At 32.6% G+C, this 16915-nt stretch overlaps 1 pseudogene; it reads right to left on the minus strand.

Annotated features, from left to right (window-relative positions):
- Positions 1 to 1768: 1768 nt before the first annotated feature.
- The window catches only part of LOC143385986 (ephrin type-A receptor 6-like), a 140384-nt pseudogene continuing 125237 nt past the window's right edge, over positions 1769 to 16915 (minus strand).

Here is a 16915-nt window from a genome sequence, read left to right on the forward strand (position 1 = left end):
TGAAATTCCCAGACAAATTAGCCTATGTTAGAAATCCAAAGGACATTATAGACAAGAATGCTTAGAAATATGGTCAATATCCTCAATAAAAATGAGGAGATTAATTTTGACTCAAAATCTATTTCAATATGATTTGAAAATCTATCAGAAATAATATAAATCCATAAAAGAGAGAAAGGAATTACAAAACAGAGTATGCAGAGCAGAAACAATAAGAGAATCAAAAAAATTAAAACCAATTAAGGTAAAAATGCCTCAATAGATACAATAAACTCTTATCTAGGTGCTGTCAAAAGTGAAAATTCATGAAAATTGGTACTGGGACTGAAATATTCAAAATAGAATTTCAAAGAGGATAGAGTGAAAGTGTTCAAAAAATCTTAATAAGAATTCTAGAAAAAACAGAAGAAAGCAATACCCCTCACACACACACACACACACACACACACACACATATAAAAAACCCACAATAAGCAGGAGGAAAAGTAAACACACATCTTGATACATCATCCTGAAAATGAAGAACAGCAAATACAGATCCTACAGAAGATCTCAGGAGTAATAACTGTCAGGACAGCAGCACATCATTAAGCAGCACATTGTCATAGAAAAGGAGTACTTTTTTCAGAGTACTCAAGAAAAAACAATTCTAACCTAGTATTCTATGACCAAATAAGCAATCACTGAGCAGGGAAGGAAAACAAAGGGCTTTTTGTGCATGTGTTTTAGGAGGTGCAGATTGGATCCAGGGCCTAACAGGTGCTCCACCTCTGAGCTACACTCACAGCCCTAAAGATATTTTTAGATATCCATTAAAGAGCATATCCACTCATAGAATCCTGCCAAAAGAACTACCAAAGAATATACTTCAGTGAAAAGAAAAGGAGACATTCATAAAGGTGATGAGTTTAAAAAGTGTTAGTATGTCTTTGTGTAACTAAGTATTGACTCCACACAGCTAATAATGTGTGTGTGTGTGTGTGTGTGTGTGTGTGTGTGTGTGTGTTTTAAAGATAAAATAAAATTCTAGGCAATATTCACAAGGAAAGTCACATATTCCAGTGTGTTGCAAGGTAGTTCATGCTTGGAAAAAGAACAGATATTAGATCAATTTATCCCTTTCCAGAAATATATGTGCTCAAAATATTTTAAAATTTAAGCATAACCCCTATAAAACATAATTTATAGTTTTCAAGCCAGAAAAAGAATATAGGGAGTAAAATTAATGTTAAATATTATTTAAATAAGTTCATAAATATTTTCATTTCAAGACAGTTTATATTTTGACCTATTTTTAAAATTGTGATAAAGAACAAAGAATAATGTAATTATTCACCTTTACTGTGTCTCACTAAGCAATAATTCCTTCTATTTTTAGATTCCTTTAAACTTCTTGATTTCATATTCTTCTCAAGTCAGACGAAAGCCTGGAATTGCTTCATGACAAATCAGCTTTGTTTGGAATCGAAGGTCATATTGCAAGGGTTTATATTTACTATGTGAAAGCCTTTCGAAAACAAAAATACTATTTGGGCCAGTAAGTCTGCCCTTTTTTTTCTGATCCCAATCTCACCTTCCAGCTTTTCATCATATCCTCAAACCCCCTTATTTAATGCCAGCAAATCCTGGCCTCTCAAATGCCTTTATGCTTTCTGCTTCCACAGTCATCTTTGATAACAGGATTAGACAGAAGATCATAAACTCAGAGTATAAATGTTTCTGAATTGCAGCAGAGGACTGTGCCACGAAGCCTTAATAACAACACTCTTCAGAAGATCAAATCAATAGCTAAGTCACTAAAGGCCTTGTATATCCCATTCACCTCTATGCACAATAATGCAATGGTCTGAGAAATGCCACCATCCTTTCCTCCTGAATTGTAAAGCAGCACTAGAAAGAAAATAAACAAATAAAAGCATGTTCTTCAAAACAGCAAAGGTTTTGAAAAATTCTCAATGTCTTAGAACTATAATTTCCATAGCTAAATATTATTTAATCATATCATGTTATACTTAAAGAAAGTATCCTTGTAGTATGTATGTATGCCCAACAGATATAAAACTCTAAACTTAAACTGACATTTCTTATTTAAAAAAAAAATTTTTAGGTGATGCAGATAATTGTCAATTTTTATTTAACTCAAAGTAGAAATGCTACAACCTTAATGAGATTATCTTAAATTAATGTTCCAGAGGAGATTATTAGGGATTCATGTCACTTTAGGACTCAGAAAAGTGAACAAAAATCGCATTCAACTTTGCATGTCATATCCAGTCATTTCTTATATAGTCTTAAAATAATCTTAGATATGTAAAGTGAAAGACTATTTGATGTAAATTAGCATTTCCAATGCTAGTCCAATCAACTTCATTTTTAATTCAATCCTTAACAAGAATTGAGATTAAGTAAAATAAATAACTTACAAATTATATGTCTAATATCAATATGCCCAGTATGACAGTTTCACTTAGGAACTTATAAAATAGAATTAAAATAGTTATCAAAAATAAATTGATTTGTAAGCCAAAATTATAATAATGCTTGTTAGGTACAATACAGTAACCTATATCCTTGCATTTTGTTTTAAATTTATCATATTTGCCATAATAAAGTTTCTATTTAAACTTGATTTATACTACAAGGATAAGAATACTTCTCATTTTGTGCTTCAAGAATTTGGATCTAGATGTGCCTTAATATTGGAGAAAGGCATCACTAATTCAAACATTCACTGATATAATTCTTTAGGATACAATACAATAATGAATTATATAAACATGGTACTTATATATCATTCAGTAGATACAGATAATATAGATATATATTAATTTATTCAACTTTAAACCACCTTATAGTGTCTACTGCATAGAGCTCTCAAATTAATTCAAGCAAATTATGAAAGTATACAAAGCTTCACTGTAAATTTTTTTTATTTGTGATCTTTATCTGCAAAGTTCCACATAAATCTGTATTTTTTCCATTATTCTTGGTAGCCTAAATTTCAGAATGGATGTGTCAATTCAGTCCCAACAATAAGTATATTGGACTACAGAAAATAAACAACAGCTTGAAAGGGGTCTTAAATAATGTGTAACAGACCTCCATTATTTTGGGCTTGGCAGACAGGAAATATTAATACAAAGTAAGAGCACCACTGATTGGAAGAGAGAGGAAGAAAGGGAGAGAGGAAGGAAGGGGAGAATAGAGGAAAAAAGAAAGGAAAAACTCACAACAGCTCATAGGAGAAACATCTGAGCTTCAATTCTCAGTCTAGGGTTGGTCACTACTGTAGACCCCAGAAAAGGAAGCTCTGTTTTTTAGTAATTTAGTGCCCAGTCATAAAATGACAGATGACAGTACTTTCTAAGGCCTTCCAGATCTATAATACTGAAACCCTCCCTGAAAGGAGCTTTCTTGTTTTATAGATGAGGATAAACAGTGCAGGGAGCAGCTCCACCAGAAGCTAAACCTTTACTCAGGAGAGTCCACACTCAGTGCCACAGAAACATTCCCATCAACCAGTTTCCTACCCTTTATTACACAGGCAAGGTTGAAATACACCTCTTTTATCTGATAGCCAGGTTAAACAGGCAAATAAACAATTACTAAAAACTATTAACATAGAGAAGAGAGCTGTTAACTCACTGAAAACCCAGACATAGGACATTTCTGCTACACTTTGGAGGATCAATAAAATGCCATTGCAGAAAAAGGAAGAAAAGGGCACTGAGCAGCTAAATAAAATATGAAAAAAAGGGACAGGAAAAGCACAGAAAAGTTTCAAAAATAATAAAAATAGAATAGCACACAGAATTATCCAAGGCTAGGAAAAGAACAGAACAGGGCCCAATTGTGAAGTCACTTGAATACTATTGGGAATAATCACTTTTAATATACATACCAATAAAGAAAAATACTAGAATAATTATCTGAAATAAAACACTCTAAAAGAGTATAATTAGGATGTAGACAGTAAGCAACCTTAGAACTTCAAAGATCCTAGATATAGAATTATAAGTGTATGAAGCCATTCTTAGACATCCAGCTCTGATAAATCTTCAAATAACTTTAGTTGTATTTAAGACCAAATAAGAACCACCCCATGAACCTAGTCCAGATATCCTGACTACAGAATTGTAAGCAAATAATTTGTACAGAACATAGGATGCTGTCACAAATAAAAAGTTTAAAAATGGGTCTCGATGTTAATCTCCAGGATATATAAAAAAATTCAACACCAGAAAATAAATAACCTAATCAATTAATGTGCTAAGGAACTGAACAGACATTTCACAGAAGAAATACAATAGATCAACAACTATATGAAAAAAAGTTTAACATCTCCAGGAATTAGAGAAATGCATATCAAAACTAAGATTTCATCTCACTCAAGTCAGAATGGCAATTATCAAGAACATGAGCAACAATAAATGTTGGCTAGGATGTGGGGGAAAAGGTAAACTCATACATTGCTCATGGGACTGCAAATAGTTGCAACCATAAAGAAAGCAGAAGGAGATTCCTCAGAAAACTTGAAATGGAACCTCCATTTGACTCAATTATCCCACTCCTTGGTTTATACCCAAAAGACTTAAAATCAGCATACTATACTGATGCAGCCACATCCATGTTTTTAGCAGTTCAATTCACAATAGCTAAACTATGGAACCAACCTATATGACGTTCAACAGATGAATGGATAAAGAAAATATGGTATATATACACAATAGAGTATTACAAAGCCTTAAGAATGAAATTATGGCATTTGTTGGTAAATGGATGGAGCTGGAGAATATCATGCTAAGTGAAGTAAGCCAATCCCAAAATACCAAAGGCCAAATGTTTTTTCTGATATGTGGATGCTAATTCACAATAAGGGGAATGGTGTGGTTAGGGCAAAATAGAGGTACTTTGGATTATGTAGAGAGGGAGTGAAGGGAGAAGGCGGGGTATAGATGTAGTAAGCATAGTAGAATGAATAAGACATCATTACTATATGTACATATATAATTACATGACCGGCATGATTCTACAACATGTACAACCGGAAGAATGAGAAATTACACTCCATTTATGCATTCTAACGTCATGAGTAAGTAATTAGAACAAATAAAAAAATTAGTCTCTGCATCCACTCAAATTCCCTTTTCTTTGCTAACAGCATGTCCTTATATTTAATTAAAACCATATGTGGTTATTTTCAGTCTTACAAAATAACAAATAGATACAAAAACTTATTTCAAATTTAGTAAGCCATGGACATAAAATTCAAGTTCAATCCTTATAGTTTCTGGCATATAGTACAAGAAGATGATGAACATTTATACTATCCCAACTCCCTCATATTTCTGAAACCAGGTAAATTAGAATAAAGATAACAAGACATGAAAATAGACATGCAGAAGCACTGGACAATCTGAGTATGTTTATCATTTGTCCAAAATCACCTTTGCCAGACAATAAAGAAATATTAGGGCATATACAAAGAATAAAATTTCACACAACAAGCATGTCAAGTAAAAAGATATCTAGTCATCATGGTTGGTTACTTTAATCCTGTGGTCTATGCCATAAAAATACAAATATAGTAAAAGCTAATCACATAAATCCTTGGATTATTGAACAATTTTTAAAATATTTTTAAAATTTGATTATTTTTATCAATCAAAGCCTGTAACTTCTATGTACTTTAAAATGTGGCAAAACAGTATGGTTCCTTAGGTATATTTTATTCCAAGTTCTAATTGCCCTCCCATTCACTGAATAATTTTTCATATGTATAAAATATTTATTGTATTAAAAATATAGCAAAAAGTGTAAAGTATTTTATAAATCTATCCAGGATCATTTATGATTTATTTTTGCTCCATTATAAATCTTTGTTTTAGGTGAGTAAAAATTTTAGGTTCAATCTATATCGATAAATCTGAATGAAATATATTTGAGTGATTAAATAGTGGAAGAAGACTAGTTCATGCTTTATAAAATACACACTACTGACTTTTCATGCCAATATTAATGTTCTCCAACTATAAAACATGAGGATCACTGGAGCCTCCAGCAAACTTTTCAAGAATCAAGAACCCAAACATTTTATGAGTAGATAAATCCTTTGAAAGTTCATATATATTACCCATGACCCTTATATAAAAATAAGTATTTTTTTCCTTATTTATTTTCTCTGAATTTTTTAATGAATGTGAATATAGCTCAACCAAGATGTCAAAAAATTTAATATGGCACTGCCGGCAAACATCTGTATATAATTTATCTCTGAGAAGGAAATAACTCTAGTATGCTACAGTTTACCAAGAAAATAACTTTTTTTTCTATATTTGTGTTTTGTTTTTGAGTACTAAATACAAACATAATTGAATAGATGATCTTTATCAAGGGTATATAAAATCTTTATATAGATTCATTAAATTAATAAACCCTCATAAGATATTTCATATAAAAAAGTAAAAATGTCTCTCTTTTAAAATTACAGGTCTTTCATTATCTAACCCTGTGTAATGCTAAACTTAACTAGCATTATGCAGTATTAATATATCCCAATACTTGGAACTTATACAAATACTGCTATTTTAATAAATAATTAATGTGTCATGTGGCTGGAAAGTGTGCTTAATAATAACAAGGGATAAATTAATTTCTGAAAAGGTCAATACTCAACCTTCAACCTTCAAACACATAACACCTGTATAAACTACCTTATTTTTTAAAAAAAAAATAAAACATATGAATTACCCCTTTAAGTACACTTAAATACTATTCTTTTATTATAATTCAACATGAAAAATGCAATCATTTTTTAATGGTGTTTCAACATGACAGTGTCTCTAAACCACCAAAACCGGGACATCAGGCAAATCCTATTTTGAATCCCCATTGGTTTTTATTACTGTGGCTAATTTTAGTATTCTTTATAAAAGTAGGTGAAAACCACAATACATAGTGTTTAACTCCTTTATCAAAATAAAAATGATATATTTTCCCAGGAAGAAAAAACAGATTATACATTTTTCAAATAGATAATAGGAGTCGATTATTTCTGTAATTAGCTATTAGGAGCAGTATCAAAATGTTTACTATTTTCAAATTATTGTAGAACATGTTTACTTTTAAAAAATAATTAAATGCAAAATAAATTATTTAAATGTTCCTTACCATGGCAAGAACCCTCAATTTTTTCATATCCTGTACTGCAGATACACCTTCCAAGAGGAACCAGTCAATCTCCATCTGCTCCACAATATAGTTTAGGAGTATCACGCTCTTCAGCACTCTTCACACAAGAGCCCCGTACTTCGACCAAAGAGGAAGAGTCGACTCTTGGGATGGTATCAGGAAATATGGCCAAGTTCCGAACAGTGAAGGGACACTTTTTTGTAGAAAACACGAACAGAGACCAGGGCAATGTATGCCCCAATGTCTTGAAATGACAGATAAAATCCCTTTCTTTCTATAGGCCCCACTTCACGAATTTCGGTGTTGAGTTTGAGGATGCGATCACCTAAATCCATCTGGGTAAAACTATCATCAGCAGCAATTGTGTCAATCTTTATATACTGGCTTGGCTTGAATTTAATTGCATGGGACTCATCTGATTCCATATAATACAGATTAAAGGTTTCTTTGCAAGTCTCCAAGACCCAAGGGATGCTGTTACAATCCCTTAGTGTGAACTTCATTTCCACATAAATTTTCTGAGCTGCATCGCGTGAGATCCAGTTTGTTCGAAGCCAGTTGTTTTGGTTTGGCTCCATTACATTGCATACCTGGTAAGTATGAATAGGCTTATCGTGTTCATCCATTTCAGTGATGGCATCCTACTGTGAAAAGAAAAAAATTAAGTAATTATAAAATGATAATGGTGAAACGGAAACTTTCAAATGTTTTAACAAAAAGTGAATTGAAAGGATACAAATGAAGCTGTTCAAAGCAATAATGCAACAGCATTTTAATCATGAGCCTCTGGTTGAAAGGATGGTTTCTGCAATTGACCATCCCTGTATGAATCTTGCCTTCTTACATATTAACTGTATGACCTACAGCAACTTAATTTAATGTCTCTAATTTCCTTAAGTGTAAAATTTATAGGACTGTTATAAAGTATATACTACTTAAATACATAAAGAGCAGTTTAATTATTTCCTGTAACACTAAAAGAACATAAAGAAGCATTCAATATCTGATTAAAAAAAAAAGAAAAGAAAACAATGAGACCCACGATATATGCTCTCTGTTTTCCCCATCTGTCCTAATATCCAACTTGCCCCACATCACATCATGATGTTTTTTACAGTATTCAGTAAAATATTTACATGGTTCTTTGGGGGGATGTTTACATGGAGAAAAGGGCCAGAAAAATCACACAAGAAATATGAAACTACTCAAAGACAGTATATAATGATACTTAAAGTTGTGCATTATCCTTGATGTCAAATTTGTGAAAAAAATTGTTTCTTCAATCATTGACAGAAAAAAGATGAGGAGGAAGAGGAGGAAGAAAGGAAGAAAGAGAAATAAAGAAATTAGAATTGGACTCAATACCAAAGCAATTGATAAATTTCATCTTAACCAAGAAGAGAGAAAATACTTTACATTAGATTTCTAAATTTGAATTTGATTTCCTAAAATAAGAAAATAAATTCAAGATTGGTACAACTGTAAAAGAATATGAAATTTACTAACATATCTGGAAATTGGGACCTGAGGCTAGAATATAAGTTTGAGGCCTTACATACAAAGTGTATAAATATTTTTAAATAGTAAATCATACTTTAAATAAGATGAAAATTTGGGCTGGGGATATGGCTCAAGCGGTAGCGCGCTCGCCTGGCATGCGTGCGGCCCGGGTTCGATCCTCAGCACCACATACAGACAAAGATGTTGTGTCCGCCAAATACAAAATAATAAATATTAAAAAAAAATTCTCTCTCCCTCTCTCTCCTCTCTCTCACTCTTTAAAAAAAAAAGATGAAAATTTAAATTTTTATATTCTTACTTTGTAAAGACAACTTCCTAACAACCTCAGATGCCAGGTCAATGCAAAATACTTGTATTTTTTAGAATAGCAAGGGAAGTATGTGGTGGTCCACAGAGGGCTAGCCTCTAACTTCAGTCAGTCCTACTGCTGTTCCATTCCTTGACTCTAGCTCCATGCCAATCCATGAGGGCTTCACCATGTACATATGGTGGCCTATAAGCCTTCAGGTACAAGCTGTGCCCCTTTTCTGCTACCCAAAGCTGCCAACTTTGGTCTTCCTTTCAGCTTGAGATGAGCAGAACAATGCACAGTATTTCCATTGGAGGATGGACCTCAAAAGGACATGGAGTTCCTGAAGGAAACCTGAGCTTGAATAAGAAATTATGGGGTCTTGACTATCTGTGGTCTTATGAAAGAGGATTTATGTGGCAAATCTCCTCATCCCTCAAGGTTAGAGCTTCATGAAGAGGAGTGAGGCCAGAGGAGAGAAAGGGCAAGATCATGAAAAGCTCTAGACACAGAGCATGGCCTTCCTTTTCTGGGTCTAAAGATGACAGGAAGATAAAGAGTACCCCAATTTGGAATTTGAAAATATTATAATTATTCTTTTTTAACATGCAGAGTTAAATATAATATTTAAAGAACCCAGTAGGTTCTACCTCACTATTAGTCAGTTAATATAAACATTTACTTCAAAACACTTTTAACTTCATAAAATATACTGTGAATCTTACAGGTCATGTGTTAATAATTAATGAATTTATTGTATGTGTCAAGTTCCATAAAAGTGTGAAAATGAGGATACAAGGCTTGTTCTCAGTGGAAATATTATTATATCTTTAAAATAAAAAAATAAGAAAATATAACTGATAGCATAAGTTTGTTTATAAGTAACAATGGAATTGTATATATAATAAACATAGTATGTGCCCAAATGAGAACTTATTCATGAATTGGAGTGGTTTGGAAGGATTGGCAATGAAGAAGGCACTTGACATGCACCTTAAAGACTAAAACAATTCAGTAAGGCAGAGGGGAAGATGTTGAAGCTAATGTATAAAACTAATCTACATGCCTACACTTTGAGAAAACTTTAAGGTTGTACCACAGATATCTAATGGATTAAACTTCAAAATTTCATTCAAAACAAATACATAATTCATTTTCTATGTGTATAGATAAAGGTAGAAATTAGAGAAACATACAAATCAAACCACCATTAATTCTGTCATTAATTTGACAATTTGCTTCAGCTGCATTGCAGTCACTGAACCCAAAATATTCTAATTCCTTAATCTCCTGATACTAATTTTTTTTTCAAATATGTTTTATGTTGGAATAAAATAGTATACTCATTGGCTATAATTTGGATCTGAAATATCTCCACCATGTTAAAGACTTGATTGCTAATCTGTAGCACTTTGGGGAGACTGGCCTAATAGAAGGAAATTAGATCACTGGGAGAGTGTTCTGAAAGGAGATATTGGTTATACACACACACACACACACACAAACACACACACACACACACACACACACACACACACACACACATCCTCTCTTTTCCCTTCATGACTGCCATGAGGTGAGAAGCTCCTCTGCCACATGCTCATTCCATTATGTACTGTGCTGCCACAGACCCAAGGGCAATGATGTCAAGTGATCATGAACTGAAACCTCTGAAATAGTGAGCCAAAGTAAAACTTTCCTTCTTATAATTGGATTATCTCAGGTATTTGTCACAGTGAAAAAAAAATCTAACACACCATTATATAAAAATTTGCTAAGATACAATGTAGAAAAAAAGTTAGTAAAGCAAACCATACATTTGCAAATCATTTCTGTTTTTATGGCCAACATAGATAGAACAGAGATTCTTTTGTCTTGATTTTTTAAGCCCTTTCTTTAGATCAAGTTGTGGATAGATGAATTATGAAGCGATAGAAAAGGTTAAAAACTTCAAATTTCATGATTAGTAAGAAGTTTTGCTTAAGCAAGAATTAGGTATAGTCCAAAGGACTATTTCTTTGGGCTACATGTTCATCTTGAATGTAATGACCTCTGAGGAAACTATACACTGAGTTTATACTCATTAAAGCTTTATACTCATTAAAGTAGCATAGAAAGGGCTGGGATGTAGCTCACTGGCAAAGCATTTGTCTTGTATTCACAAAGCCCTGGGTTCCACCCCCAGTTCCAAAAAAGACGAAAAAAAAGTAGTAGTAGTAGTAGCACAGATTTTCATACCTTAATGGTATTCATTTTCATGATATCAGTAAGGAATCCAAGGCTCCCAAGTTAAAGTAATTGCTCATTGCTGTACTTGTACTGACCATGAACTAGAACCAAGGCTTCTGGCTTGATTTTCCATAGTCTATGATGTTTTGGCATCTTATAAAGCTTGCTGGAGAGAGTTGAGCAGATGAAAAAATTTCCCTCCCAGGGATAGATAATTCTTAGAGATTGCAAAGGACTGACCTGAAGTGAATCTTTTATATGCCAAACAACCAACCCCAAGTCTAAATCCCCAAACACTCACTTATCTAACTCTCACACAGGCAGCCAATATTCCATTATTCCTTTTGTTCTAAATCATCCTAGGCTGGGTATGAGGCATTTAGAGACCACTCTTAAAGTACAAATCCCACAGGAATTATTTAAACTAACCATGCTGAAGTGCCTACTATGCAGTACCTTATCTTGGAAATCTCATTAAAGACTTCTGGCCTGGAGTTTTGCCATCTACCATCTGACCAAAACCTCTATTGTCTTTCATGGCATGTACAGACTCCCTCTGTGGGACTCATGAGTATATAAATCTTACAAAGCCATATTACTTTTCCTGCTATAGACACCGCAACTATATCATAACATATCCAACCATAACTATATCATAACATATTCAACATGCACATTCTTAAAATAAATAGTCATATGACTCTTAAAACATTCTTTCCCAGAAAGTCTCTGAAGGAAAACTCATTCTTGCTAAAGCAACAGTTTTCATTAAGCAAGATAGTTCACATGACAAAACTTGCACTCATCATCTATAATTCATATATCCACTCCTGTACCCAAAGAAAGCAACTCATAAAGAACTGCAAAAAAAAAAAATCCTTATTCTACTTACACAGGCTGTATGGACGAACATAGTTTACAAGATACTCTACTATGAAGAAGCTTCAGTGACTTGGTTTTTTGGTTTTCTGAGCTTTTTTGTACATTATACATTGGCTTATTGCTTTTATATTATGATACTGTTAGTCTTACATGAAAAATATGAAAAAAATTAAGAGCAAAAAGAATTCATGAAGGAGGAATCAGTATATTTTGCTTCAGTACCTGCTATATAAAAGCAAACAGCTGATGGAATTGACCAATATAATAGCAGAACTAATGAGATGTTTGATTATTTTCATCCTATATTTTCAACATTTAGGCGGTTTATGTATATTTAAACATTTCACAGCTGGAAAATAAGTATATTTGTTTTTCTAGGGGAAACAGCATTTACCCACTGGATACATACGACAGGGCATTTATCTTAGTGCTGAGCTTTGCCATTCCCATCTCAATTGAATATTTCTTAGAACTGACAGGAGTACAGAGTTCTATATAGTCTGTAGTGCATTTATATCTGAGCGCTCTCTTTAAAAAAAAATCTCTACCCACATATGAAGTTTTTGTTTCCATAACAAGTCAAATAAACTAGGCAAAAAACTGAATTACTTTTGAGAATAGAAATTTAGAACAAGAAAATTAATATTTAAAGCAGAAATATCATTGAAGAATCAGACTGCTTTCTTTTCTCACAGATATTAAAATAAGTCAAACACATAGCTTTTGTAGGGAAGGAATGTTCAGTTAATAAATTGATAAACTGACCATATATCCAAGTCCTCATATAAATGTCTCAAATGTATATCTTCCTCCTTTTGAAAAATATTTAGAATGCAACAGGAATATAAATTTTATTCATAGTAAACTTTGAAATTTTAAGATAAAAGCAGATAATTTCTCAAAATGAAATGAACTACTGCAAAGCTAATTAAATTTTCAAAGAAAGTGAAAGTCCTGAAAACTCACTTAAAGAATTAGCAAAGGAAAAGATCAATCACCCTCAGACTAATAGGTTTACCTCTGTATCCCTAGAAATACATGGTAGGGAGGAAAGTCATGCCCTGACTATCTGAGGACCATACACAGCTGCAGGGCTTGCTGATTCAAGGGAAATAAAAATAAAAATCTGTAAAAAGTAATGTTATATGTACTGATAGGAAGGAATGAGACAGAAAACACTCCAAAAACATTGGAGAAAGACATTGCTGTACAGAAGTACTTTGGTCTTTACCTCTGCCTCCTAAAGAATAAGTATTCAAATGTAGATCAAAACTTTTTCCTCCCTCTCCACTCTGTGCTTTAATAAAATTATTGATTCCTGAATTTATTTCTCCTACAAACTGTAACAGATCAAAACTCATGCCAAAATGGAAAAAAAAAGTTTGTGGAGAAATGTTTTTTTCTTATCTTTTTATTCCTCAAAATGTGGTTGTGATAAACATATAAAAGGGAAGCCATGCAGAGGAAAGACTACAAAAAAGCACCATTTCAAAAATATGACTCCAGAAAAGTAAATGACCTTTCAAGTTGTCTAGTCTTACTGGCAGATGATTAATTAATAATGCAATAAAAGCAAATTATTCATTTTCCCCAATGAGCACTAATCTAAAGATAGGTTAAAATAAAACAAAACCAAACTCCTGATGAATCTTTAATTCCTTGTCAGGTTCCCTATGTAATTTGTTCCACAGTGTTTTGAGTCTATGACTTAACTAATTAGTCCCACAGATAACCAAGTTTATTAGAAAAAGGAGCAAGAGAGAACTAAACCATCAAATTCATCCTAAGAAAAAGAATGGTTCAGAATGAAGAGAAGCTTTCATTTGGTAAAATGACGTCTATCTGATTTGTTCAGAACATTCTTCCTGCCCCTTGCATAAGAAAAATAAACTATAGTTATTGAACACACAGGCAGCTTATTATGTAACTCTGTGGTGGCTTAATTTTTTAAAGCATATACATCTAATATTTTCTATCAATGAAAAGCTTCTTAAAGGGCCTTCTTATTCTAATATAATATTTTCCTCACAACCACTTAAAAATTCATTTGAGTCAATATACTGACATAAACTTAGAAAATTAGTGCCCTGAATACTGCTGCTAGGCATGTAGTTAATAACATAAATCTGTTTTTGCAGCAGAAAAGCGAAGGCTCTGCATTTAAATGATAACTAGTTTCAGAGACTAAAATGAGAAGCAAAATGTATCATGTGCAGATACATTTCTATTTCACTTTGGGCAAACATAAAACTTTTTTATTAGTACTACAAAGATATTTAATTTAAAAAGATATGAATTTGCTGGTATCTAGAAGACAACTGCTGAGACTGAGTAAGTTTTACAAATAAATTTATTACTTTTTGTGGATTATTCCTATTAATAGAACCAAAATATTATAGCAATGAGGATAATTTCCACTAAGAAGAAAAGATCATCCCATTAAAAACATCAAATATTCATGAAGATTAAATGTCTGATAATAGAGTCCACCTTCTATATATCCAAAGATCTTAACTGGCATTATCAGAAGTCAAGAATTTACTGAACAAATGAATAAAAATTCTGCAAACACCATCTTTGAATATTTACAGCAATACTACAGTAAAGAGATGTCAAATATTCATCTAAATTATTCTGCCTTAATAGTCAACAATACCTGAGGACCATGCTAGGTTTCATGGGACTTCAGAAATATAGAAAGCACAGAATAATTATCTCACAAGCCACATTTAATTTAATTCTTGAACTTATATACATTAGCATTTGTATGAAGCATTTTATCCTGGTTTTAGAGATGAAGTAACTGACCTGAAGAATGAATTAACTCACTTGAGATTTTAAAGAAAACACAAGACTAAACATCAAATGTATCTGAAAATTTATGCTGACCCATATGAAAGCTTTAAATTAAAATAAGTGTATGTAGAATGCTAGTTCTACAAAAGTAGAGACTTTGTGTTGTTCATCAATGCATCCCCATTACCAAGGGAATATTTACAAAGCTCACAGTAGGTTCTTAGTATTTGTTGAATATTCAGGTGAATAGCACGAGGCTTGAATTCTAAATTAATTCTCAATGCATCTACTAATGTGGAGACTTATTGTTTCTTAGGTCAAGATTCTAAATATGATACATGTAAAGAAATATGTAAGCTTTTAGCACTCTCCCAAACCAGAAATGTTATTTTAAAGATATCAGAATAATGTAACTGATTATAGATAATTCAGATGCCATGCCTTAGCTGAAGCCTAGAAACAACAAATGGCTTTTGGGGCATTATGCTAATGCACAAGATTTTTAGTAGAAGAAAATTCAAGTTTAGAACTCTCCCTCTTTATATATCATATGTGTGTGTGTGTGTGTGTGTGTGTGTGTGTGTGTGTGTATGTGTTTTCAAAATGGAGGTAAGCAAAGAAGGAGGACAGAAAAATTATTTTAGAACATATATTTGCATTGAGAGAGATAGTGACCCGAGCAGGCCATATGCAATCAAGGCTGCTTGGGAAGTACCCTTTAATTGAGGACTACTTATAGATTCTGTCAAATCATCCATCTTTGCTCTAACTTTTAATTAAGTCCATCATTCACAGCTGTAACTGTAATTAATTTTATATTTTAAGTAAAAGGTACAGTATTTAAATACATTAATTTATGAATTGTTAATTCTTGCAAATATCAAGTATAAAATACTCAAACTGTACATATTAATGCAAATTGTGAGATACAAGTGTGATGTTCTATGCATGTTATAGAAGAAAATGATTACTAAAAGAGAAAATATTTAAATATATTAAATGCTGCTGAAAGGTGTAGTAAAATAAAGAGCTCAATGTATACTGCAATTATTAACAGAGAATTTACTGGTGGCCAAGACAAGAAAACATTTGATGAAATGTTGCTATGGCATTCATCTTCATGCAGAAATCTGGAGAAGAGCTATTTCATACTGCAGACACATAATGAGTAAAATAATTAGTAGAGAATCTTTCAGGGTAAGATCATGATTCTCTATAAACCTTATTTGGTCAAATTTTGGGCCACTAATGTTGCCTTAACACTTCACAGTTATATTTTTTACTTGTTATTTTAAATACCTTAGATCTTCACAATTATATTAAAATTAAAACTTTAAGACTTCAGTCCCACTGGAATGACTTCTGGTAGGACAACCTTGTTCAACATTAGAATTCTACATATGAACTTTGTTTGTGATCACCTCAAACACAACAGAACGGTCAAATGGTAAGAGAGCAGCAATAATAAATAAAATTAAGCAAATGAGGATTTGCATAGAGCAGTGATGATAAGGAGGCACTGAACTGTCATTCAGAGGGGTATATGATTAAGTCTCCAGACCTCAGGGGACACCTCTCTCCCAAAAGTGATAAGACTAACTAGATGTTACCTATTGGGCATGAATACATCCACTTAGATATTTGAAGATTTGGAAGCATACCACTTGAAATGACTATGCTTTCTTTATTCTCTGCAAACTGGGAAATGGGATTACGATATACCGGGATATGATGATATTGTTTTACCCAAAGCTAGAGTTGTATATATACTAATAACCAAAGATGTTACTGTTTATTTCATGGAAACACAGTAGGAAAGATCAGAGTAAATCATGTATTTTCCCACAACTTTTCATTTTGGCTTATCTGTTCACTTTTACATAATAGGTGGGAGAAAACAGAAAGAAACCCATTGTATGACATATAATTTTTCTGGAAATGAACTCAAGTTGCACTGTGTATACAGGAATACCCAAGCAGATCTGACAAACAGCCATACCCTGGAGA

This window comes from Callospermophilus lateralis (genome assembly GCF_048772815.1).
Source record: "Callospermophilus lateralis isolate mCalLat2 chromosome 11 unlocalized genomic scaffold, mCalLat2.hap1 SUPER_11_unloc_3, whole genome shotgun sequence".
Taxonomy (NCBI): Eukaryota; Metazoa; Chordata; class Mammalia; order Rodentia; family Sciuridae; genus Callospermophilus; species Callospermophilus lateralis.